This window comes from Lathamus discolor, chromosome 1, assembly GCF_037157495.1.
Source record: "Lathamus discolor isolate bLatDis1 chromosome 1, bLatDis1.hap1, whole genome shotgun sequence".
NCBI classification, from domain to species: domain Eukaryota; kingdom Metazoa; phylum Chordata; class Aves; order Psittaciformes; family Psittacidae; genus Lathamus; species Lathamus discolor.
The window spans coordinates 76,493,599-76,519,407 of record NC_088884.1 but is presented as its reverse complement, the minus strand read 5'-3'; the positions used below and the strand labels follow the sequence as shown (position 1 = coordinate 76,519,407).

General features: G+C 40.6%; 1 protein-coding gene and 1 long non-coding RNA gene across 4 annotated transcripts in view; both read right to left on the bottom strand.

Moving 5' to 3' along the window:
• The window catches only part of PTN (pleiotrophin), a 78,684-nt gene extending 67,453 nt beyond the window's left edge, over positions 1-11,231 (bottom strand). For all 3 annotated transcript variants that reach the window (XM_065681482.1, XM_065681472.1, XM_065681489.1), the window contains exon 1: positions 11,143-11,231. The gene's annotated coding sequence lies outside the window, so the exon portion shown is untranslated. The remainder of the gene's footprint in view (positions 1-11,142) is intronic.
• Positions 11,232-15,551: 4,320 nt separating this feature from the next.
• On the bottom strand, positions 15,552-25,274 carry LOC136007217 (uncharacterized). The gene is made up of 5 exons (XR_010609531.1): positions 25,138-25,274; positions 23,603-23,742; positions 20,406-20,509; positions 17,547-17,716; positions 15,552-15,978 (listed from the first exon to the last, which is right to left on the bottom strand). It is a non-coding gene; the product is annotated as an uncharacterized LOC136007217 (long non-coding RNA).
• Between the last annotated feature and the right edge of the window lie 535 nt (positions 25,275-25,809).

Here is a 25,809-nt window from a genome sequence, read left to right as displayed (position 1 = left end):
AAACAACATGTGCAAGTCTTTGCAAAAAAAATGGAATCAAGCTTCCATTTTTATTCAATTCTATAATTATAGTAGTAATAGTTGTAAATAACAGTTATAAATTGTTACCATTATTTTGTAAAGAAATCTTTGTAATAATTTACAATTATTACAAGTATTTAAAAGTGTTTACAACTATATGTAGTATTAAAATTGCATATAGAAATTATATTCTAATTTTCAATACTATACTTTGTTAAAAACAATTTAAACTGATCAAGAAAGGATAAATTTCGGAAAATGCTCCTCATTCCCTATTGCTGTAAGACATCATGATCATAAAAATGCATAATGAAATGCATCAGCTGGACATCATAGGGCATCATGAAGAGCTTACTGTAGCCAATGTATCTATCTTTTGCATGAGCGCAAGTTCTTGTTTCCATTCCCTCAATAGCCATTAAGTGTTCCAAGTGTTCAGATACACACTAGACTTTCACTGACCTGCAACACAAATCTTGGATTAATTAACTCAAAAACGTCTATTTTGATAGGGCTTATGTAAAATATTTTTATATATTTTTGTATATTATAGGACAAGGGGTAACAGGTTAAAACTTAAGCAGGGGAAGTTTAGATTGGATATAAGGAGGAAATTCTTTCCTGTGAGGGTGGTGAGGCACTGGAATGGGCTGCCCAGGGAAGTTGTGAATGCTCCATCCCTGGCAGTGTTCAAGGCCAGGCTGGACAGAGCCTTGGGTGACATGGCTTAGTGTGAGGTATCCCTGCCCATGGCAGGGGGGTTGGAACTAGATGCTCTTAAGGTCCTTTCCAACCATAACTATTCTACGATTCTAACATACCAAACTCAATTTTTCTTGACTTAGACAGATAATTTACACTTCACAGACTTCTCCTGCCTTGGTTGGTTTGTGGGGTTTTTTTGGTTGTTTCAGAATTTCCTATCTAAATAAGACAAGAAATTCCCACCTGCAATTACTTGAGAAATCTCAGTTGGTAAAATCCCAACTAGAATTAGAGCCTTATTGCACATGCTGAAAGTGTCAATACAGAAAGATGTGAACTTGTCATTTATAGTACATGGTGCGCAATTGGAAAGTCTAAACTTAGATAACACATTTTTGCTACACATCCCTACAGTTTGGAAAGTTTCTCCAGAGACTCACTTTTGACGTGAGGTATCTACAGATCTCTTTTTTTTTTCCTCTGTAAAAATGCAGTCTCCATATCCACTCAACCTACAGTTGCGGTTAGCACAAGAATGAGGGGTTCTTATTTAAAGGACTACTTCCTTCTAGATATAAATAATTCAAACTAAGCTACAGTACATAGCAATTAAATGAACAAAGTACATGCTGTAATACACCACCTTTGCTTTTTAGTTCTTTCCTTGTATGACAGTATTCAATACCAACTATTCTCAAGACCTCTCGCCCTTTGTGAAAATTAGCAGAGATGCTGTATTTGGGCACAAAGAAGACAAAGAAAGGTGTGGTGGGTTGACCCCAGCTGGATGCCTGGCACCCACCATGACCACTCTATCACTCCCCACCTCAACTGGGCAGAGCAGAGAAAATATAACAAAAGGCTTATGCATCAAGATAAGGACAGGGAGAGATCATTCACCAATTCCAGTCAGGGGCAAAACGGACTCAACTTGGGGACATTAATTTATTGCCAATCAAAACAGTAATAAGAAATAAAAATAAATCTTAACACACCTTCCCCCCAACTCCTCCCTTCTTCCCAGGCTTAACTTTACTCATGATTTCTCTACCTCCTTCACCCCAAGCAGCACAGGGGGATGTTGCAGTCAGTTCATAACATGTTGTCTCTGCTGCTCCTTCCTCCTCAAGGGGAGTCTCTTCACACTCTACCTCTGCTGCAGCATGGGGTCCCTCCTACAGGAGAAAGCTCTTCATGAGCTTCTCCAACATGGGTACTTCCCACAGGCTGCAATTCTTCAAGACCTGCTACAGCGTGGGTGCAGACCTTCAGGAACAGACTGCTACAGTACGGATCCCCCCCAGGGTCACAAGTCTTGCAGCGAACCTGCTCCAGTGTGGGCTCCTCTCTCCACAGGGCCAAAGGTACTGCCAGGAGCCTGCTCCAACACTGGCTTCTCATAGTCACAGCTTCCTTCAGACACCCACCTGCTCCAGCATGGGGTTCTCCACAGGCTGCAGGTGGGTATATGCCCCACCATGAACCTCCACAGGCTGCAGGGAGACATCCTGCCTCACCATGGCCTGCACCATAGGCTGCAGGGGAATCTCTGCTCTGGCACCTGGAGCATCCTCTTTCTTCACTGACTTTGGCATCTTTCACATACTCTCACTCCTCTCTTCAGCTGCAGTTGTGCAATTTTTTGCCATTTTCTGAAATATGTTAAATACCCAGAGGTGCTAGCACTGTCACTGATGGGCCCGGCCTTGGCCAACAGTGGGTCCATCTTAGAGCTGGCTGACACTGGCTCTCTTGGATGTAAGGGAAGCTTCTGGCAACTTCTCACAGAAGCCACTCCTATGACCAAACTTTGCCATACAAAAAGGCCAGGACCACGTTGAACATTATCCTACCTAGAAAGAAGTGTTTGTAAATATTATCTCAGTTGCAAAGTACTAAAAGGATCTGTAACTGTTTTTTGAAAGCAGCCCCAAAACAACTTTTCTGGTTCAAAATGATGATTAAGGGCAGGAAGTTCACCTGCTTTTCCTCCCGTCCCCATCCCTTTTGAACTTCAGATTTTTTTAGCATGAAAACATGACCAATTTCGCAGGTATCTGGGGACAGGGAGAGAAAGTGTTCCCCACTCTCCTACATTTCTGATTCCAGAAAGCTTTACAAAACCATTTCAGATTACAAGAGCAGCAGTTTTCTCCTTTTAGAGGTAAAATCTAGGGCTGATCCCAGAGGTTCAGAGGTAAAACCTAGGGCTGATCCCAGCAGGAAGACAGCAACCTCCACCTCACATCAGGATAAAGTCAGAATCTTCACAGCACCAGATGATCATACAAGGAAATATTTTGGCAAGGGCCTGGCCTACATTATGCTTTGGAAAGGTACAGTTATTACCATGGACCAACAGGAGAAGTTTACATTTGAAAGTGGAGGGGAAAACCAGCTCGCCAATATGACTTCTACAATAAAAAGCACACGAGCAGCTCGCGGTTAAACAGATGTCCAGAAAAAATACCTAGTGAAGCTGCCAAAGGCCCCACAGTAATAGTATTGCTATAAAACTTATCACAAGAGATTTCATCCCCACCCACTCATAAAGGGCATGCACCTGAACATATGCGGTATCAGAGACTTTTATTTCCACCGTGTTAAACTCATAAATCAAGGCACTGATCAAGCAAAGGTTTCACATGCACTTTTATATTTACATTGTCTAAGTAAATCCCACTGTTCTCAATGAGGTAACTCATAGCCCATAAAGCTGTTTCAGTGCACAAAATGGGCAAGACCATAGCTCAAATTAAAAGTGACTGAGAGAAGAGGCTGGTGCATCTTAAAACACATACACCTATAATTTCAACGGCCACTCAATATTACTGAGTCCAAAACACAATCTAAACTCCATGTCCCATTTAAACACAAGTTCTTGTGCGGACAAACACAAAGGGAGCGGAGCTTGTCTTTTCTTCTTCATCACCCCATAAACATGGTTCCCACACTATTTTGCAAGCATAGAAAAACTCCTGCAAAGTAGATTCAAAGAGACACCCCTATTTAGGCAGCCCATAATCCTTGCAGCACTTCATAAATACTCTGCTGGTGGATGATCTAGTTATGATTAGTAATAAGAAGGAAACAAGAGCTGAACTCTGTGGGTCTTTTGTCAAACTGGACAGAGCATCACCACACCATAACTGGATCCCCCATGGCTTTCTGCTTTAGTTCTGTTGGTTTGTTGTTTTTTTTTTTATCCCACCACTGCATAAGTAAGCCTAAAAAAGGGGGAAGCCTGCTGCATGGAACAAGTATGCTAATGCCATATCATACCAACTGACATGCCAACAGCAATCACACACACACCCCCTCACACACTTCTGCCAAATAATCACTTAGGCAAACATCAACTGCAGAGATTAGAAAAGCATCTGACAAGGCGCAAATCATACAAGAAACATGGGCTGAAGGGACAGCTTAGGAAAGTGAGGATTTAGTAAGTGAAGTGACATGAAGTTCCCAAATCAAAGCTTGCAGTGTTTTTGGAAGATTGCTGAAAATCCTATCTTGGCCTTAGAGAGAAAGCTAGTAGATTTTTCCATCCCTTGGTCCCTACTGCATATCAGCTGCACAGGCAGGCTTCTAATAAAAGAAAGTGACTTACGCAAACAAAACCATCTTTCTGACCTCTGGGAAGGCAGCAATCCAAGCAAACAAGCAGGCAGTCAGGTGGCACAAGCCATCAGGAAGCAATCAGAGCATCTCAGGGCCCTTTTGTCAGCACCAGAAAGAAAGCTAAGACACTACCATAGTGGAAGACTGGGTTTCCAGGAGAAACCACCCTAGGTGCAACAAGAAGTTCAGACTATTTCTGTTTAGTATGGTCGGGGTAGGAAGGCTGCTTTTGAACACGTAATTTTTATTGTTCAAACTGAAGGAACAAGGTGCTTTCATAAAGGAATTAAGGCAGACTATCAGAACAATCTCTTGACTTATCTTTGCTTTACTAAAAAGTGCTTCACTCCAAAGGCACTTCCAATGAACATAATGAGATTCTGCCGCAAGAAGAGTCACAACCATTTACCAGCATTATCATTCGTGTCTTACTTTGAAGACTCCAACACCAAAACAAAGGGGCGGGCACTCTTTCTAAATCTTAGGATGAATTCTATAGTCCTTATTCTGATGAAGCTTTTGCTGAAACAGCAACTATGTGTGAATAATGGTTGGAGGATGCGTGCCTCGTTTAGTATTAATCTGTGCTTGACAGGAAGAATATAATTCTTAGTGAACTGAAAAAGATCTCAATATAGAAAAGGAAGAAGTTCAGTTGTCCAAAAGCAACCTGTGACCTTGTAGCGCCGTAACACAGCAGGGACAGCACCATACTAGAGGTGCCATATTTCTACCAAGGCTATTTCTGAGTCCCTTTGGAAGATCATTTACAAAGACAGTAGACCTTTCTTAGGAGCTCCATTACCATCTAACAAAGTGCCTAGAAAAGCATCACAGAAATGTTAAAATGTGCATTTTGAGCCAATGTTACTCTTCCCATATTGCTTGCATGCTGTAAACTAGAAAAAAAAGGGGGGAGGGGCAAAATACCTGTAAAATAGTTATTTTTAAGTGCAAAGGTTTTGATATGAGAACTACCTACACACAGTATCAAGCACATTTTGGACGCTCCTGTCACGGAGGCAAAGATGCTCCAGACTGTGAGCCTTCTGTTGCTGGCTACAGATGGGCGCATACATTTGCATTGCACAACTAAGGCTCTTTTGCACTTTGAGAGACATGATGTGTGAGAAGTATAGCTAAAAAAATAAATAAATACATAAATAAATCTGTTGTACTAGTGATCCAGTTAAAACAAGGAAGCCTTAAATGCAGTACTCAGATCATCTTTAGCTGGTTACGAAGCTAATGCCATTGTTCACATGGCTCTGAGAAACAAAACCCAAGAACAAAACAGGGTCTGTGCTGCATATCCAATGGAACTGAATCTGAGAAGCCAGTTCAGTCATTTTTGTTGCTTACAATCAGACAGAGAGACTCTGACTTCCACAAATAACTATATATTTACTTCTTGTGTCAACACACAGGGAATTCCACCTTTCTTATATACCCATAGAGCACAATTATCTGAGTTTTACCTTTCCAGTCCTTAGGGACAGCCTAAACGAACAGGTGGCAAAGTCAGATGGTGAAAACAATAGCAGAGTGGTCTACTTCCTTAATGAGCTCAGAAAATGAAGACCAACTTTGCACTCAAGCCTGAGAAATAGGTTACCACCATCTTGTGAGCATTACTAGCACTGGGCCTGTCTCCACTGCCAGCTGGATCAGTCCCATTAAGACAGCAGAGCATCAGCTCAGGTGCATAGAGAGATGCTTCCTGAAGGAAAGAGCCCATCCCTTTCTTTTAAGATGACAAAAATTCTAATTCATTTACACTGTTAGCTAGCTGTGGACCAGTCTCAAAACAAGCATTTGGACTGAGGTATTAGAGAATTTCTCTGCTTTCTCTTCACTCCCCATGGGCACTTGACAATGGTTTCATCTGCAACTGAATAGGAGGTGTTTACAAGGTCCAAGCTACACTGGAATTCCATAGAAACTAATGAGGAAGAAAGATTTTTATAACACTCTTGTGAAATACTTAATGAGCTCTGAAATGGTGCTGGCAGGCCTCAGAATAGAAAGGTCCAGTTCAAAATTGAACTTTGCAGTTTAGTAAATGACACTGGACTGGAGCTCCAAACACTGTTTATTTTCAGAGATCATTTTTATCAGAAAATGCCCAACCCCTGTAATGCTCTTCTGCTCTAAAAGTCTTTACCCCCCTGTTGAAGCTGCCATGTAATCAATGGCACTTGGCAAGCAACATGTTCCTAGAGCCCAGATTAACATATTAATACATTTATCTTAATGTAATGAAACTGGATTTGCCTCAGACATAGCTCTACTCCTCACCTCCAGAAGTTACCCACATTGAAACCAGAATCTGCTATTCTGGGAAGGCAAGGAAGAGCAGAGATTTTTTTTTTGGAGTGGAAGGATGCAGGGGGGTGGAAATCACCTGGCTGCATCAGTAATATATCTAGCTCTCTATTATGTTCACATTCCCCCTTCTCATCTCCCATGAAACTGCCTACAGCTGTGTTCTCTCAACCTTTGGTCTGAAAGACATTAAAAAAACATTCTGCAAGATGACTACAGTTTTTAAAAAGTCACTCCCACATATGTAAGCAAGGAAGGAAATTAGAAAAGTTTAAAATAAAATCATCAGGGTGCCACTGCAGGAGGCAGAACCAGATATTTTAAACAGTTCAGTGATTCTATTCCTTGGAACAAAATACTGGCCAAGAGAGTGTCTAGTTTGGTAAAGTCCCACTGACCTTTTCTACCATGATAAGGTAAACCACTGCTGAAAACATAACAAACTGAACTACTTTAATACCCCGTGTGAAACACAACCTCCAACAGGGCCTTTTAAGTCTCAAAGGTCCTTACTTTTCACTAGTGGCAAGACTGTAGGAGTCTGAAGAGAGTCTGAAAAGTATTAATGAGCTTGGCATCACAAAGTCAGGTCTTCTGGCAACTCAAAGCCAACAAAATTTTAAGCAGTAAATTCCATACTGACTGCCAACTTTTATTTCATGGGCTGGATCAAGCTCATGTTAAAGTTAGTGGGATTAAAGTGTTTCTCCAGCTGACGACCACCTCTCTTTGATATGAGATCAATGGCCCACAGAGCAAATTTAAATCATTAAAAAAAAATCTACTGCTCTTTATTTAATGTCTATTACTGTTGGCACAAGTAACAGGTATCAATCCCTTGAAGTTAATGACACGCGAAAGATATGCCTTTTCACATCTTATTTAGTTGCTGCTGTGTCAATCCACAAAGTCACCACCATACCATTACTTACACAACTACAGTGCTCTGTGGTTTATGGTAGTAAAACATAGAGAAGAGATTGCTTGCTCCTTTAATTTCATTTTTCCACAGTGCTTCTGCTGAAGAAATTAATGTGAGACAACTGACTTAAATTTCCCTCAACTCTCCTCAAACACACATTGAACACTCCACAATGCCCACTTTTCTATTTTCCTCTCAGCAGCTCCATCAAGAGAGGACCCTCTATGCATTCAGAGCAGCACAATGGAGAATGATTTCCAAAGCATTAACTTGGAGCCATTGAGACTTGGATGTTTTCGAAACGACTCTATTGTGCTCAAAGGATTCTAGACTACCCCAGCTACTCCAGAAGAGAGTCTTTTTCCCTTTCTCAAAAAGTCCATTCCTTGAGCCATCCCTGGAGTGCATTGTTGAGGCTGATTCCTTAGTGCAGCAAGTTCCATCAGTCAAAGCTCAACAGATACAAATAATATCAGGATATGGATATAAATTAGTGCGACAGAGCCTAAATAGTTTTGACAGGTTTAGTAAGTATATATAGCAACACAGAATGCTATTCCTGCTGTCAGACATCAATATGTAGACAGAAGATTGGGGGCACCATGGAAACTCAGTGACATAAGAGTGGTATTGATTGGATAGAAAATGAGGCTGCAATTTAAGCTTAAGGCTGCCAGAGATGCCAAGAATGGAGAATGACCTCCAGCAGTGAATTTTCAGCATAAGCTCCCTGTGAACAAGCCAGTCCAAGAAGGATAAATCAGGGACAAGCTCACCAGGGATATGGCTCAACCAAATGCAGGCTACCCTAAACAGAAGAGAATCACTCTGTGTGTGCGTGCGTTACAGTGACCTAGTTCATTCAAAGACAGCATTTGAATGGTTTATTATAGAGGCTTGAAACAAAGAGATTTCCTCAATTAAAGTCCTGAAATGAATCCTCTAAATGAAAATGCTTTTGATACACTGATCAGCAAGAGGTTGTAAATATTGAAGCAAAGTGTACATTGTTAAAGACCAGTTCCCACAGAAAACACTGCGGTTGGGAGTGTAGGTAATAAGGGGGCCCAAACAGAGCAGATTTCATGAGCAATGCCAGCTCCATCGCTAATGCCCTACTCTTACACTAAAACACTTGTTACACCATAACACTTCATAAATCATACCTTCCCTCCCACAAAAGCACACTAAAATAGAGTATGAATTAAATAAATGCATTTTCAGAGTTCCTGTAAAGGATTGGTTTTAACTGTTATCTGAGGATTCCAGAACAACCATTCCCAGAATGATCAAGAAGAAACATAGGATGTGTCAGGGAAGCACTTTGCAGGAGCTCTAAGTGCTAGAAGTCAGCTAAGTAATAATATTCACATTAGGGACAGAAAGATGAATCTACACAAAATATCCATCAGTACAGCTGTGATAAGAATATGATAAGCCTCCAAAGTGTCAGTATGGGCGCAGACGAATACAGGCATATATGGCACTGGGATAAAAGCACTATGATTTGTGATACTATAGTAAGACCAACCTTCTGCTGGCAAGGATCTATCAGCCACAGGCTGCATCTCAAATAACTGGTGTTAGACATCTGGATAATTGCAAAAAGTCTGTTTTTCTTATGCCACTTCTACACCATAAACAAAGACTTACCATATGTAAATGAACTATTTCTTGCTGCCTTCTCTTTTTTCCACCCAAGAGCTTACTCTGGTACACACTACATTCAGTAAATTTCTGTCCTTCGATTGCATCCAAAGCTTCATAATAAGCCAGCAAACAGTTCAGCTTAGCCTCAAGACAGGAATACATGAAATTCCTGCCTTCCTTCTCTTTAGGAAGGATCACTAAATTATGCAGCACATTTATTTTGTTTTTGGGTTTTGTTTTTTTTTTTTTGGGGGGGGGGGTATTCATTCAGCAGTATTCATCACTACAGCAAATTAACCAATTTTGTCACAAATATGCAGGTTCCCTTTGAACCACTTCTCTGGACCAAAAGTGCAAGGCTTTTTTTTTTTTTTGCTTTTTTTTTGCCTTTTTTTTTTTTTTTTTGGGGGGGGGGGGGAATGTTTGTTTTTAATTCTTATTTCTTTGCAGGGAGGAAACAGAAATACACAGGAGGAAAAAAATTTGCTTTGTAAATCAGATCAAGAAAATGTAAGCAACAACTATTTCTTTATCAAAACTTTTCCTTCCTTTCTCTCTTTCTCTCCATCTCTCCCCTCCTTCCTTTTCCCTGATAGGAGTAGTTACACAGTCTATTTCTAGTCCAAAAAGCTGAACTTCGCTAAAAGCTCAAAACCAAATCAAGGCCCAAAGGGGAAACAAGGAACAGACAGCGAGTTCAAGAGTTGATGAGCCACAGGTAAAGTGTTCTTCCACTGTAATACAAGTCTTTTACAGCAAACAGGATCTAGTTAAAACACCCACCACTGTCTGCAGCTACAGGGTTATCTGAGAAAGATTTAATGCACGTTGCAAACGTTTCTACAATGCTCCCAAGACTCAACTAGCCTCCAGGGTTTACATCCTAGAACCCAGCTTCAGAGTGGATCACCAAGCTAATGCACAGCATATGTTCACCGCCAAGGCAAATCACCTGCACTCTGGAGGAGAGAAGGGTGTGACAGACCACTAGAACATACAAAAGGAGCCGGGAGCTCCCAGAGGGTTAAGAGTACCTTTCCCTTATAAAAAGCTGTACTTTTAAAAGGGAGAGAATGAAGGAAAATATGGAGTTAGTTTGAGACCATAACACATTTGCAGAATAACGTGTATGCTCAACAGGAGGAAATTGTGTTTTCACTGTTGTTGGCCCAGATTTTCTCCCAACCTATCCCTCCAGAGGAGATGGAAGACACAAACGACGACAGTTTTAAATAGATCTATAGGCACTTGCTATACTCAGCTGTTCCACCAGAAGTGAACTACGGGTAAGAAGGCAAAGTCCCAAGAAAAATACCAGTTGAAGTGCTCGGTCCGAGAGTGCAATTTAACCTCATTATCCCGAGGCTCAGCCGGGACATTCCTGGCACGGGGCAGCCGGGACCCGCAGACGGCTTGCCGACTCTGGTGTCACTCCACCGCCCTTTTGTCCTCTCGAAAGGGACCAGACCGAGCACTCCTGCCTCCCTTCCCCGCTGGGTCTCGTCCCCCACCACCACCTCCCTCCTCCCTACCCTAGCTTTTCAACGGTCCCACTTACCGATCCACCGCCGCTACCCCGCTCCCGGGCACCCCCAGACCTCGCACCCCGCCTGCCCCTCGGTCCTCAGGTGTCTCCGGATCCTCAGACGCCCACAACCACCCCACCGTGTCCGGGCTGCCACCCAACCCCACAGCCCCCGTCCCCGGCACCCGCCTGACAGCGAGAAGCGGCGAGGTGGGACCGGGGCTGCAGAGCCCCCTTTGGGATAAGCCTCCCGGAGCCGGGGCAGGGAAGCGGTTCCCGATTCCCACCGTTATCCCGCCGGAGCGAGTGAGCGCGAGGGGCACTATCCCTCGAGCGGACCCCAGGAGCCCCACCGCCCTTTCGGACTTACTTCGGGCGGCAGAAAGCTCTTCTCCCGCAGCTGAGAGGGGTAAGCCGCGGTCGTCCTCGGTGAGCCCCGGCGGCTACTGCTGCTGCTGCTACTGCTACCGCCGCCGAAGCGCGTCCCTTCGCTTCCCCACGGACAGGCTCGCCTCGCCGGCCACCGCCTCAAGCCCCACTCCTGTCGTGCCCCGTCCCTCTCCAGCCGGGGATTTCTCGCCGAGATTTTTATACTGGAGGCAGGGAACCTGATCCGCGCTTTGACTCAGCAGAGCCCGGGCTGCAGCGCGGCGGCGAGAGGAGGGAGGCAGGCGGGCGCCGGGGCAGAGCGAGCGGCCGCGCTGCCCCCTCGTGTGATGCGGATGGGCCGCGCCCGCCGGGCGGGTCACCCGCGGGGCAGCCTCGCCCCCGGCGCCGGGGGGGGCAGGAGGGTGGGAGGGGACGGGACGGGGCTCGACGGCAGCTTCCCGTGCGCCCGCTGCCGAGGGAGGGAGGGAGGGAGCGAGCGAGCTAGCTAGCGACCCCGGCTGCGGCTGGACTGGCCCCTGGGCCGGTACCGAGCGTCTCAGGCCAGGCAACTTCTCCTCGTCCTCACGGTACCCCCCTACCACTGAGTGGGATACCCAGGGCGGCAGGGGCACCTCACGGCCGGTGCGCGGGCTCGCCGGGGGTTCAGCTCGTTTCCCGACACAAATATCCATAGCTTTTGCTTGGGCAGCCTTTGGCTGTTGGCGTTTGGGGAGCTTTAAGTTTAGCCTTGGTGGCTTCCAGCTTGCTACTTGAATCATGGTAGTGCTGGGCTGGAAATGCTGCTGGGAGGGGTAACACCCCCCCCCCCCCCCCCCCCCATGAAAAAAAGAAGATTAGAAAAGAAAAAAGAAAAGAAAACCAGCTTTTAATTTCAACTTGGGCTAAAAGTGCCATAAGAACAGCTTTTGCAATGGCATTCCAACACTCCTGGTTGTAATGGTTGCTGGAGTTAACTCAAGGCTTTCATTTAGCAGCACGCTTTTCCAACTTTTGGGCTCATTACACCAATTGAATGAGTGTTCCCCAATCCACAGCTTAATTTAAAGCTAAGTGGACTTGTTCCAAACTCCAGGCAATTTCTGTGTAATTCCCAATCCCCAGAGCAAATCTCTGCCTTGATGTGGAAGAGTGGGCCCATTCACTGCTTGGGTCTCAGCTGGGCTTGTAGCTCCTGCTCCAGGTTTGCACAGAAATCCAGTTCAGATTCTTTTCCTGTTTCCTGAGGAATGAGCTAAAAAAGTAATTTGTCTGGCACCGTACACATTGCATCATCTAACACCTAACATCTGTGACAATGAAAAGCACTGTGCGGCTAGTCCCAGCGTGGGCAATTGCACCCACCTGGAGTCTTTCTTACTAAACTACTCCCTTCCATCTACACCTTGGCATCTTCTTTACATCACACAGTTATGTGTTTAGCCCTAGCACGGCTGTTCAGGATTTGCACCACTGGCAGATTTAATGACAAGTGATGTAATTTAAAACAACAACTTTGATTTGCAGTGTAAGGTGGGTGCTTGAGATGGAGAGAATATCCTTTCCAGCAGCTGGACGAATGGAAATGAACGCTCAATAGTAAACATCGTCTTCGTGTTTCAGAGCATGCAAAGCTGAATGGGTCCTTGATAGCTAGGTTGCACTTTCCTGAGGGCTTCTCAATATAATGCTAGTATCATGGTTCTAAGCACCACAAACATCTAGAGAAAAACATTTTCCATAAAAAAAATACGTGGTAGTGGTTGACACTTAAAGCCCTCAGAGCTTCTCCGTAACAACCACAATAGCGCATTTTGGATGGTCAAGCATGTCTAAGTAACCAAAGGGAAGTAGGAAAGAGGACAAAGGCTGATCTCTAAGTTCACCTTGATTGAAACCAAAACAGGTTGCACCAAAGTGAGTCAAGAAATCTCTTCCTTTCCTTACAGAAATCTGAATCTCAGCTAAAACAATGAAAATCAGATTTTCAGCTTTCCAGAAAACAATGGGAACTTTCTGCAGAAAGAAACTGCCTTTTACAAAGATGTGCATGATACTAAAAACCTCATTCGTCCACTAGATTTTGGAAGCGCTGTCAACAGTATTTGACCAAATTTACTCACAGCTTTTATCCATACCTACTTTTTCTAAAATCAGTTTCCTGAAACTGAATTTACATGCACAGAACTACTTTTGTTGATACAACTTGGGTTTTGATGAAGGAAGTCCAAAACAAAACTGTAGATGAGGTTAATATAGCTGTTTAGAGGGCAGATTATGGTCTGAAGCACATATAACTGGAAAAGAAAGTATCTCAGTTTTCAGTCGCCAAAAATTGAATGTGTTGTTAATATTATCTGTCTTAATGGAACCTTGAGGCTTAACGTGAGGTTTCCATTACAGTAAGTAAGCACTGTACAAATACAGAAAAATATTCTTTGCCCCAAATTGCCTACTGTGTTTGATGTCTTTGATACTTTGATATTAATGGAGTATAATACTTGAATTATTTGACTGAACCTTTGCAGTTGGGATAGAACTCGTAAAGACATAGAAGCAGGTGAGACAGTGAATACAGCAATCTTGGGAGGACCAATGTAACTTATGTTGCCAAGAAAGAGTCATCAACTATTTATTAACCACTGCCTTAAATGTGTCTATTGTGCTGGTTCCCAATTGGAAAGAACAGGACAGCATGGAGAAAAGGAATGGAAGGAAGATATGCTATGACCATTGTGCTGGTTAACAATTGGAAAGAACAGGACAGCATGGAGAAAAAGAATGGAAGGAAGATACGCTATGACCATTTACTTGCCACAGGACTATTTTAAAATATAACATAAATAAATAAAACCACAGTTTTTGTTAAAAGAACTATGAAATTTGAGAGGCTTATCTACAGAACCTCTCTGCTGGTCTGTCTCTCGAGTTTTCCAGCCAGTGCTTTATTTCATTTCTTACACGATCTCTGGAACTAAGCCTAATCTAAATTTCTTATAACATATAGAAAAATCCATACTGAAAAAATAGGTTTGGACTATTACTTTTCTAGTCTGGACACACAGCTAACTTAGAAAGGAGAATTTGCTTAGAGAGTGCCAGTGACATTTACAATTAAAATCCTCAACATTTGTTTACAGCTGCTGGTTCCACCCTGATCAAAAAACAGAGATGAGGAACGGAATGGACTGGCAGCTGTAGAAGTCTGATTTCTAGTTTCATGTATCCTCTTTGCTACCTGAAGCAAATATTGGCAACCTAATGAAAGAGAGAGACAGGGCTGAATTTTCTTTTGAAAAGTAAAAGTTAAGGTTAGTACTATAAGTAGTTATAAAAGGATTTCTGATTAATGCCATATACAGATGCTCTCATAAACAATCCGAAAATACTAGATCCCAATTAGAATTCTGGTTCAGTCAGTAAATGCTCAAGGCAATCTGGGGGAAAGAACCTCTCACCATTAGATGCGGTTTGTGCCAAAATGTAGAAAGCTGCCCATAATAAATTTCCTCTCAATGAGTTTTGGTTTTCTTTTTCCTTTGAAAAGACCTGAACACCAAATTTTCCCTTGAAGATGGGTTTTTCAGTACTTTTAGGTAATCATTTCACAAGCATCTGAAGGAGATAGATAGTTACTTGGATCTCATCAGCTTCTAAAAGGGGTTTGCACTTTTTTCCAAAGACTCCCTTGAAAAATTCCGACTCTAAAGCTCAGACTACAAAGACAGAGAACAAGGCATGACACAGTTTGCTCCCAAGAAGCACTTCACTGCTTTCAGTCCCGCTGCCGAGTAGAATGATGCTCTACTTTTCAAAAAGCAACCACTACTCCATGTACACCATTTAAGAGGTCACCTTGAGCTGAGCCTGCTTGTTTGTTTCAGATACACTGTAAGTACCAATTTCTTTTGCTTGCCCTCCCTAACCATCAGCAACAGCAGCTCCAGGAAGATGTAATGTGGTTCTAGAAAAGCAAAGAGAATTCAACAGTAGTTTACAGATTTTTTCACCTTTTGCTCCATCGTTGTTCCCTAGCCATTGAGCTGCAGACCATGGCAACTGAGTGCCCCTCATCCCCACTCCTGTGGTAAGATCAGATTTCCATTAGTGATCCTGAATTATTTAGTGAATGCATCGAAGATTGAAATCAACTACTTCTGAGCTGTGTACCTTCTCACTCTATCTATCCTTCATTTAAAGTCTGCAAAATGGCAGGCATATTGTCACAAAGGATATCAATTGTATAATTAGAGTAGAAAAATCTACAGAGTTAAAAAACAGTAATTCATATCTTGCTCTCTTATTATGATAATCTTTATATTATAATTATAATATAATAATATAAATATAATAATATATATTATTGTAATCTTTATAATTATTTAATAATCTTATTTTTAAAATAATCCAGTATATAAAAAATCAGATTTCCCAGATGTCTGTAGAAGAAGGCAAACAGAGAGAATGAAACCAGAAGAGTTATTTTTTCATGCACATATGCTAAAAACTTAAGATATTTGAAAACAAAGTCAGTGTCCCAGAACTTGGTCTTAAGCTTCAGTCACCAAACTGTGAACACATGTTGTAACTTTACACATTTGACTGCTTCTATTTTGTACAAGGGGATTAAAGTTTCTGTGCTCAAGATTATTCATGTGCATACATCTGCATATTGCAGTTTGAAATCCACAAATACAATGTGACACAGCAGGCCTTTCCAGGTCCTCAGCATTTAAAAGACTGCTGTTTGTACTTTGGTTTTTCTCACTCTTTTCTTTTTTTTGTGCTGGCAATCTTGAGAATGGAAGTCTGCCCCATCCAGGATTTCAAGTCTATTGCACTAAAAAAAATATATGTCTTAGCTATGGTACAAAAATTGCTGCTTTGAGTACATTATTGCTCTTTTCTATATAAACAAACATGTTCATTTCACTCTAGTTTTACAGTGTGGGGAGCAGTGTAAAGCAAAACTAAATGCCATGTTATTTTGAAGGGCTGAACAACAGCTACCATTTCTGCTCTATTTTCAGGGGTTTTGTCATTACCTATTTCTTTGTGATAATCAAAGCAACATGCAGAAAGAAACAAAATGTTCTTAGTTGAAACAGAACCAGTAAAATTGGTGGGTGTATTTGGTTTCAAACTTCTGGCAGAAAATTATTGAACAAATAGAATGCAAGTTTCCTTTTCAATTTCTCTCAGGAAGAACCTGATTTACTAATACCTATTTTTTCTAAAGGCACTATATACCCACATGCCTAATTACTCTGTGAAAGGACTGGCATTAAAGGTAGAGAAGGTAGTATTTATAATCCCTCCAAATCAGTTCTTGATACTCAAGACAGTCATCTGGTATCAGTCATAGTACTAAGTACTAAGGCACTGAACTGAACTGGTAGGGACAAGCCAGCAATAACAGATTTGAAGAGCTAACTACATAACAGGCAAGTGATTAGAAAATGAAAACCATTCTCATCATTTACCTAGAGCAGAAACATGACATAATACCATTTCCTAGTTCAAAGTAAAACTATAGTAATCGCATTTTGAAATACCTAACGAGTACTTTTCATTCTAATGATGCTTATATAATTAAAGAAATATTTCTTAACATACTCCCTTAAGAATGAATTACTACTATTGTGAGGAGCAGTCTAAAACTACTATTAATTAATTAGTTACTAGTAGTCTAAACTACTATTAGGACAGTCTCTGCATCCACAGTGTGATGCAATCAGCACAACTCTGAGTTTAATTTATGAACAAAGAAATTCCACTTATCAAGATGATGTCTTTTTTTTTTATCAAATTATTAGGTTGTCAATTTGTAAAGGGTTCACCTGTGTAATTATAATGATGCTAAACTTCACATTTAAAGAAAAATATAAGTGATTTTGACAGGTTTTCCTTATGTGCAATAAAATGATGAGATGTTCTCCTTTAATGCAAATGCAGGACAGCTAAATTGTTGATTATGAATTTTAGTGAAATCACAGCAATAAAAGGAACAATGGGAATATAATATTGGCAAGTGATTATCGAACACATTCCGAAATACCATTATTGAGAATTCTTCATAGCTGGCTTGTCCAAAGATCTTCAGGTGGTATGTTACTAGCTAGATACTTTCACAAGAGAATAAAATAAAAGTGAAATTGTATTAAGGTTAAGTTTCGCCCTTTCCCTCATATCATTTTACAAGTAACCACGGCAAATGGGAAATTTAGGAGATATATCATGTATAGATATAGACAAAGACACACCAACATAAAGGTCTGTTGTTGGAAACATAGGAACTGGAAGACAAACAGCTATAACCTGCTCATGTGCAATGCCTCATTAGTTAATGTAATGGCCATGATTTTTCCCTGATAAGAATAAAACTAGGTACATCTGTTCTTAACTTACTGGCAATTTCTTGCCTGAGATTTGAGCCAGTTCCATGTCCTTCACAATACGTCTTTGATGGAAACTCCTGAGGGATGCTGTTGGCTTCAATGTCAGCTTGATCTAGGTTTTCACTCTCAGGAGTTTAACAAAACACGGCATCATCATTTGCAAACCTAGACCTGGACTGGCTGTTATTAAAAAAAAATAGTAAATAACATGTTAAAATGCTTTAAAACCTTGTAACATCCACATTAATAATTTCATACTGACGTTGAAGTATGAGCACTACTATGGGCAATGCTAGCACTTCTTGCTCAATGACAGGAGCCCAAAGTCCTCATTCCCAGCATTATGTGATTGCATTAGACACGCAGTTTTCAATAGCAAAAAGTGAGCAAGCAAATAATGGGGAGAAAGTACTGACTCTTCCACACCCACTTTTTGATAGGAAAATCTCAGAACAAGAATGTTATAAGGCTATTAAAAAATCCAAAGCTAATAAAAATGTTCAGAATATGTGTTAAACTCTATAACATAAACTTATATATTATAACACATAAAACATATATGAATGTTTCAAATTTGGGGCCTGTCTCATGAGAATTTTTTTATATTTTTTAACTCTTGGAACTGTCAATATAGTAAGAAAGACTTAAGAAAAAAGCTGTACTGACATTATATGTTGTTTACTTTTGTTTTCTCCTCCAACACATTATTCACTTCAGTGGTTCTTGCTGCACATCAGGAATTTGAAGGGGGAAAATGACATATTCCCATACAGAATAAATTCTGACACGACTCAAACATTCCTAATTTTCGGGTCATTTTAACAAAATTACTATAGATATTGATGATAATAAGTTTGTCTATACCATTAATTTTTAAAGTGAAATTAGGGAGATTTTAAAAGCAGGAGGATGTGATTAAACATACTTGGTTTTACTTTGAAGAACAGGAATAATCAGGGTAACTTTGTACAATCTACAGCTTTTTTTTTTTTTCTTTTGGAATTACTATTTCTACTGAGAAATGAATAAACAGCAGGGTCTCTATCTTCCGAGATCCATCGGGAACTTTATGTCTTTTGAAGATCCTGTGTTCTTTTAGTATTATATATTCAATGTTTAAAACAAAGGAACACAATCCTAGCTAAGGTCTACAGTCTCTTTCATCCTAATTTTAGTATTAAAGCTAATTAGTGTATGCCATTATTGATGAAATTATATTAATAGGTTCACAGAACCTAAGAAGATAGATGAACATGTACTTCAGTAGCAATATTCCCATTTTTTCAACTTGCTTTTCAACACTACATGAGATTGCATATACTTCTACTTAAAGCTCTTCAGAATCGTTTTTGTCTTTGTAAGCTATTCCTTTTCCAATTACCCAGGCTAAACACTAAGGTTTTGCAAAGCAGACCTTTCTAAACAGCTAAATTGAGCTCTGTTTCCCTCTCTGCATCTCCACTCTCTTCAGTATTCTTCCTACCCTCTCTAAATAACCTGCATCCTTCTCTTTGTCTAAATGACGCTAATATAATATCCTATTAGGACAGCGTAAATAATGCATATCAAGAAATTGCACCATCCTCAAAGAGTCAAAAGCAGAAACAATACAAGATTTGTGTTAGGAACCAGTGTTAACTGCCTGAAGGCAGTATGAGTTTTAATGAAATGTTTGCAATGTTTAACAAAAATGCTCATGCTCCTGGTATAATTTGCCTATTTACATTTCCTCCGTGGTATTTTTTCAGGAGGTAGAAAACATGAGTCTTTAAAAAGGAGTTTGTATGAGTCAACAACCCTGCACCATTGTTGTTGTCTGAACTCTTTCTTTAGTGACATGTTTTAGATTTTCATTAACTTTTTTGTATGTGTGTGACATCTGTTTTATTTCAGCTGTCTGGAATAGGAAATGAGGAGCACTTTCGTAGTTGGATTGCCTGTCTTTACTCTAGCATCTACAGGTACCATTCATTTTCCAACTGAAAGATTGGTTTGGAATGTTGTAAAATGATATTCCCTTTATGTCTCAAATTGTTCCTACAGTGTTGGTCAGAAAAATGAGAAACACTTAATTTTGAAGCATAGTTATAGGACCAGGTCACAAAGTGTAATTCAATGCTCTTTATATGGTGTTTTTTCCCTGGTTGGTCTGATGATGAAAGAAGTGCTGGGAATTTATGAACTTGTTTAGCATGCATGGGTTTTCTTATTCATGAAATTGAAAAGTGAAGATGGGAAAAGTCCCTGCAAACTGATACATTACCTGATCTGGCCAGGAAAAAGTCATCATTCATGGAGTCCGGGTTTATTAACAGGGATAATATTTTTATTCAATCCTATATGAAACCTCACAGCTGGATTTTCCCCCACAGCCTGTCTAATACTCAGATTCATTCTGTAAAGAATGCCCAAATCAGACTGTAGGCAGACACGCATTCAAAATCCCCTCACTGTGGCACCTATTCTCACCTATGATTTTCCCCAGTGACATAGTAAGCCAGCTGCATGAGTGAGTCAGAAAAATTACTTTGTACTTTGCTAAAAGAAATGTTCTGGGAAAGAGGTTTAAGGCAAATTTTGCTGGGTTTACTGTTATTAAAGAAAAAAAAAACCACAGAAAAGAGCAACACAAAAAAAAAACCAAACCCCACAACAACCCGCAACAGGTAAATCCATTGGAATTTACACCTTCGCAGGCTGCAATCACAGTATGTTCAGAAAACTTTAAGATCACAGGTACGTGGATTCACTGAACATCAAGACGTCACAAAATTGTATTGATTCGAACTCTCCTTTGATTACAGCGTTTCAAAATTCAAATCTTACCCACAAAGATTATTGAACAGAATTTGAGGAAAGCCAACAATACCATTTTTACATTCAGGTGCTTTGGCGTTTGAGACAGTTGAGAAGAGGAAGAGCATTGAATCTGGAACCACTTCAGAATACAGACTGCTGTTAAGCTCAGGCTGTCTAAAAAATGAAGACAAATTAAAGAAAATGGAAAGTGATTTCCTGTTCCCTGTGAGCAGAGTTACTTGACCAACACTGTGAAAACTCTAACATTTGTAACTGTAAAAGTCATTAACCAAATGTCCTCCAGCTTGAAGAGGTCGTTTCCTTTATCTCATCAATACTTTAGACATGAGGGAAGAATGAACTGCTATTTCGAACCACCATTCTTATGTCAAATTTTACATTATGACCTCTGAAAATCACTTGTTTAATTAGCATATAACGCAGATTAAAGTAGTCTCTTTTGCTCAAAGTTCTCTGTGGTGAAGAGCAGGTCTTTCTGGTGGGGTTTTTGTTTTATTTGTTTTTTAAATTAATACTTCAGAGCAACAGCTAAGAATGGGCATATTTATTTCAATAAGATGAGTTTGAAAGGCTGAGGTGAATGAAAAAAAGGCTTTGAACAGTACTTCTGCCTTAAGTATAATTAGTTTTATGCAGTTGTTATAAATAGCTGTAGCACATTTTCTCTGAGAACCAAAAGCTTCATCAGTATTATTGCTTGCTGTAGACTGGTGGTAAAACTGGTGGTGAAGAAAAGTTAAAGCCAACATTTACTTTTTTTTTTAAATTGAAAAGTGAAATAAATAATGAGTCTAAGTTCAAGTCCCTGGATGCTAGCTTGGCTCTGTGTGTTTATGTGTAGGACATGAACTGGACACTCTCTGCCAGTAGAGTTTCAGCCTATGTATTGCGCTCACCCCCAGGCCATGGCAAAGAGCAGTAGCACAGCTTGCTCTTTTGTCTTGTGGCTACAGCAGACTTCATTAGTCTCCTTTATATCATGACTATGCAAGAAAATGATGACAAGAAAATGACTGAAAGACAGTGGTGGTTGAAGCCTGATTCACATTGCTGAACTGTATCTACAACATGACACCTGCATAGGAATCTACACCTCCTACCTTTGTGGCAGGAAGATGAGGAATGAATAACCTGCTTGTGTGGAAATTACATTTTCTCTTTCCAGTCAAGCACACTGCCTTTCTATGGCCATATTTATGTAAGCATGAACACAGCTGTACCCTGGAGCAGATCATTTTTTAACTGTTACACTTAGTTCACACTGAGATAAAACCATTTTCTTGTTGTTGTTGGCCAGTATGCTGGTATTTGAACTTGTTGGGTAAGCGACTCTGTCTTATTCTATGGACTAACAGAGGACATAAGTCTTAGATGGGGCTCTGTAGTGCTTTTCAACACTGTGCTTGCTTTAGAAGGGACAAAAGAAAAACAAAAGAGAAAACATTTCCATGGGTATTGTTTTAGTGGCTCAGAATCAGACTTTTGCCTGGTGTCACGTGTATCCATGGAAAAAATGTGGTAAGGCTACAGGCTGTCGCCTCCTTCTTCTCCCAGTTTCCATTTAGAGGCCCAACAAATTTGAGAACAAACCTGTTTCATATTTTCTGCACAATAGAGATGCAACTTCTAGCTTCAGGGGAGAAAAAACCCCAACAACTCCCAGCAAAGTGCATAAGTTCATGAAAAAACCTTCAACACAAGAGAGACTGCAGAAACTAAATTCAATAGGAGACACATACTGCAATAAAATTTACCAGATGTGAAGTTAACGTAGTGGGAGCCAGGTGACTTGCAGGTCTATTCTTTTTTTCTAGCAGTCATTTTCTGGGTGCCTTTGAGTAAGTGAAAAAAACCTCCCTTTAGCTGTCTGTAGTGTGTTCAGTCCCTGATTCCACAAGTCACACAGCTTTTGTGTTGCCTCAGATTAACAAAGTGGGGGCAATAACAGCTCATTTGCTTATTCATGTTCCCAGCTCTTTACAGCAAGTACCTGTTCCTTTCTTTTTGTTTGTATATAAACCCAAGGAAAACCTTGATAAGACCTAAATGATGGTCCTAAACACAAGGATCTGACCCCGAGCACGCTGAACTAACTTCAAAGTTGAACTTGGTTTGAGTGTGGGGCTGGACTGGATGTCCTCACCAACCTAAATTAGCCTATGTTTATATTTCACTGCAATAGAAATTCAGTGTGTGTTTTAATAAGCAGACAAGTTTGTCATGAAAATCTGCACATTGCCAAACCACAGCATTGGGATTCAGATGGCCTTCTACAGTTCCTAATGCCTTCTTGTGGGAGGTTACTCATGGTGACTCCCACACCCATCTTGGATTCAGCAGGCTCATAGATCTGTGTACAGTTGGTGAGCCATATCCCATCTCTCACATTAAACAGGGGGTGCAGTTAAGCCTATTTCTGATGTGAGATATCTAGGAACAGCAAAGACAATTTGTGAAGGCAATCACTTGCTAAGTGAGAGCTAGCCCCTTCTTTGCTTACCCAAGATAATTGTGGTAGACCAGCTAGACTTAGAAAAACTTTGAGCAAGTCTCCCAGTGGTGGCAGACTTGAAAATGAGCAAAAAGCCTTAGCCCCTGCAAATAAGATCTGCTATGTTTAGCAGAAGAGGATGTTGCATGCATTGCCTGTGAGCAAACAGCCACCAGAGAATATACTGAATTTGTATCATCCATCTCCACTTCCCGTGAAACAATCAATCCAGTGTTGACTAAATGCTGTGGCTGCAGAACCAAAGTGAGCTTTTTGCCATGTGAGTAGAAAAAGCATCTCTTGCTGTGTGCCTGAAGGAAGCCCATAGTCACCTGCTTTTGTTTTTTAGCATTGTTTCTGTGATTTAGTGAGGATACATAGCAAAGAGCTGCAAAAAAATTCTCATAGTGGTTAGAAACGGAGTGAAGCAGCAGCAGCAGTAGGTTCAATATGTCTCGGAAAGACAAAAGGGGCAATCTGAGACAATTACAACTAAGCATCACAATCTGGAAGCATAAAGTTCATTTCTAACATCAAAAGGCTTCATCTCCCACAGACACAGGTAGCAAGAAAAGTAGAAAAAACAATTGGCAGTGGCCAGTTGCACTGATGTTCCTGACTTATTCACCATTCTCAAGTCCTTGGATTCAAGGACTTCATAGAATAATTTAGGTTGGAAAAAACCTTTAAGATATCAAGATCAACCACAAACTCAACACTGCCACCACTAAACTAAGTCCCTATGCTCCACATACCTCCAGCGATGCTGACTCAACCACTTCCTTGGGCAGCTGCTTTCAGTGCTTGACAACCCTTTCGGTGAAGAATTTTTTCCTAATATCCCATCTAAACCTCCCCTGACACAGCTTGAGGCTATTTCCTCTTGTTTTGTTATCTGGAAGAAAAGACCAACACCCACCTCACTGCAACCTCCTTTCTGGTAGTTGCAGAGAGAGACAAGATAAATATATATATATTTATATATATATATATATAAATAAAATCCAGATACTGTATTGCCAACTTTACAAAATCAGAATACAGAAATTACAAAAACTTAAAATAATAATAACAATCTTAAACATGAAAAGCTTGGAGAGCACTCATATTCTAAATCAAAGAGTTTTTCATAATCCAAATTAAATCTTACTCTCTTTCCACCACACATGCAGGTGCTTAACTTCTGGCTCTGGATCTGACCTCCTTCATTATCAAAGGGTGAAAGAAAGGCCCAAATGATCTGCAGAGCACTACAGCGTTGAACTAGGTGTCCCAGGAGGAGGTCACTTTAGAGATGGACAATACAAGTACAATTCAAGCTTGACTGGAAATCCAGTGTAAGAATTTCAGGGTGACCTGTGGAGTCATTAGTTTATGCAGCTACAGATGTACTGCTCACATGGTTTTGTATTACAGGAAATTTCAAACTACAAGCTTCAATCTACAAGCTGACTGTTAGTTTACTAGAACATTAATTTTGGTCATGTCTATGAATATAAGCTGAATTTCAGGCCCTCACTGCAACATTAGATGGCACGTAACTAAAAATTAATATGGAAAACCTTAAGTGAGAGGAAAGACTAAGGAAAACTTTTAATAGCTGTGTTGCACCAAGAAACTGCTAGTTACCCAATGATCCCTTATTCTGCAATCATTCAACTGGACACAACTGGTTATATCTGCCCTTCTAACATACATTTGGTAAAAAGGAGAAGGGAAAAACAAGAAAAAGAGTGCACAGCCAGAATAATGACCCCTTATATTTATACGGAGCCTTACATCCCTATATTACCTACTTCAGGGATGATAATGAGGCCCATTAGCAAAACGCAGATACTCCTGGAGTATGAACGTAAATTCATGAATGGAGTGAGAAAGACCAGAGCTTTTTAGAACATCATCAGTTCTGTCAGCAAAGAAATTTATGTGATTCATACATGCATTCACAGAAGCAGGCAGGTAATCACGCCCTATTTCTCAGAAACACAGTCCTCAGCCTGCTGGCTAATTATGTCAGCAACAAACCCCCCAAATTCTAGACACCAAACACTAGCTTGAATGATGTAACAGAATTGTTTGACTCCTGGTAATTCATGTTAGATGAGGCTTCAGGACCCATAATACCTTTCAGAACTACCTTTTTAATCTTACTATTTCACTTTTAAATCTCTTCTTCACTCTCATATCACTCTTAAAAAAAAACCAACCAGACAACAACAACAAAAATGCATGCACCCTCCACCTTTCATCCAGCATAATAGAACATCCACCAGAGCTGATCTACACCCACCCTTTGGTGAAAAGCCTCTTGCTTTCCTCTAAATTCTGAAGACTGCTGCACCTAAAAACTGAAACCTCTAGAATGAGAGTGAATTACCCTATGCAGTTTCTTGCCAGGCCATTTGGTGCTTTAGTGACAAATGTAGAACAAATGAGACCACAGTCAAAAGTTCTTCTGACAGTGCTACTGATTTTTGTTAGCTCCTTGATTAGATAGCAAATTGATTACGGCTATTAACCAGGCAGTGCTTCACCTGGCTTCCTGTCATGCTACAGATTATCCACCTGAGCTTAACTCACAGCAGGTAGCTCTCATTTCATATCCATGGGACACAAAATCTTTATTTGTCTGTGTCTTGGGACTCACAGCTCACCTTCCTAACTGCGGGTTTGCTTGCCCTACTGAATGAGAGCAGGAGGATCCATGCAGCTGACACTCACATTCACAATAAAAACAGTTCCTGACAAACACACACACAGACACACACACTCACACATCCCTAGTGCCACTTAAGATTATCGACAGATGGGGCAGAAGAAAAGAGGGAGCTGTTCTTTTCCTTGAGGTCTTCCTTGTCCTGTGGTATGCCTGCTGTGAACAAATATGGCTGTAAATATAACATTCATGTGTCAATATCAACCCTTGAACGTGAAAATATAAGACCCAACACCTTGAAATTAT